This window comes from Physeter macrocephalus, unplaced genomic scaffold, assembly GCF_002837175.3.
Source record: "Physeter macrocephalus isolate SW-GA unplaced genomic scaffold, ASM283717v5 random_1928, whole genome shotgun sequence".
NCBI lineage: Eukaryota > Metazoa > Chordata > Mammalia > Artiodactyla > Physeteridae > Physeter > Physeter macrocephalus.
In genome coordinates, this window is record NW_021147214.1 from 14,866 (window position 1) to 16,160 (window position 1,295).

A 1,295-nucleotide genomic window follows, 5' to 3' on the forward strand; every position below is an offset into this window, starting at 1 on the left:
GTAAAAGTTCTTCCATAATCGGTGATGTTGTATCTTGAGAGCCTAGATGAAATTTATATGCCATAGTGATATACAGGATTTTAGTCTATGATTTAACTTTGACAAAGCTACATTACTTTTTACTTTTATCTCATTTATTGAGAAAGACATAATTGTTATGGTGTTGGCTTGAAACTGGTTGAAAAGAACTTGAGTCCTTCCTTATTTTACATTTACATAGGTAAGATCTTGAAACATAGCATATGGTGGAGGGCATTTGTGTAACCATTGTAGGTTAGGAGTAGGAGTTTCCACTGCTAAGACTTCTTGTTTAGATGCAAATGCTTTTCAAAGTATGAAGAGTATTAGCATTACTGCTGCTACTGAGATGAATGAGCTTAAAGACAAAATATTTCATGTTGTGTGTGCCTCAGGGTACACAGACTAATGTAGTGACATCCCTCAGAGGCCAAGAAAGTGCTGCAGGAAGTCATATTTACTACTACCAATACACTTGTGAAGTGAATTTTTGCTCATGCTGAGTTAACTGTACAACCTGAGAATAGTAGGAATCAATGTAGGAGCCTCCTCTAATAGTGAAGACTGCTCCCATGGACATTAGGTCATGGAAGTGTGCTACTACATAGTATGTATCCTGGAGGACACTGTCTGGGGTTGAGTTGGCTAAGATGATTCCTGTCACGTCCCCGGACGTGTTCCGGGGCCACGTCCCTGTGAGAGACGTGCGGGATCTGGGGCGGGGCGCCAAGCGCCGAAGGGTTTGCTGGGTCCCTCCCGCCCTGGGCTGGGAGGTCGCCAAGCCCTCCGCCACCCCGCGGTACCCGAGGCCTCCGTTCCCCTGCCTGGGCAGGCTGGCCGCGGGGCTGGCGGTAAGGCGCAAGCGCCAGCGAAGCTGGGCCTCAAGAGGCAGCCCGCGGGCCCCACCCCTGTCAACGGCCATACAACCCTGAACGCGCCCGATCTCGTCTGACCTCGGAAGCTAAGCAGGGTCGGGCCTGGTTAGTACTTAGATGGGAGACCGCCTGCGAATACCGAGTGATGTAGGCATTTTGCCTCCCGCCCCGCCTTCTCCTTTAGTCGCCCGCGGCCGAGGCCGCGTCCGCCCCCGCCGGGCACCGCTGCAGGCCCCGCCTTCTCCTTCAGTCGCCCGCGGCCGAGGCCGCCTCCGCCTCTGCCGGGCACCCTTGCAGGCCCCACCTCCTCAGGCCCCTCCCACCACAGCGCGCTCCGGAAGGGGCGCTCCCCGCCCGCCTGGCCGGGGCCAGGCGGCCAGAAGGCGGCCCTGGAAGGCAGCG

At 54.4% G+C, this 1,295-nt stretch overlaps 1 pseudogene; it reads left to right on the forward strand.

Moving 5' to 3' along the window:
* Nucleotides 1-928: 928 nt before the first annotated feature.
* On the forward strand, nt 929-1,047 carry LOC112062913 (uncharacterized; annotated as a pseudogene).
* The last annotated feature ends 248 nt before the right edge of the window (nt 1,048-1,295 follow it).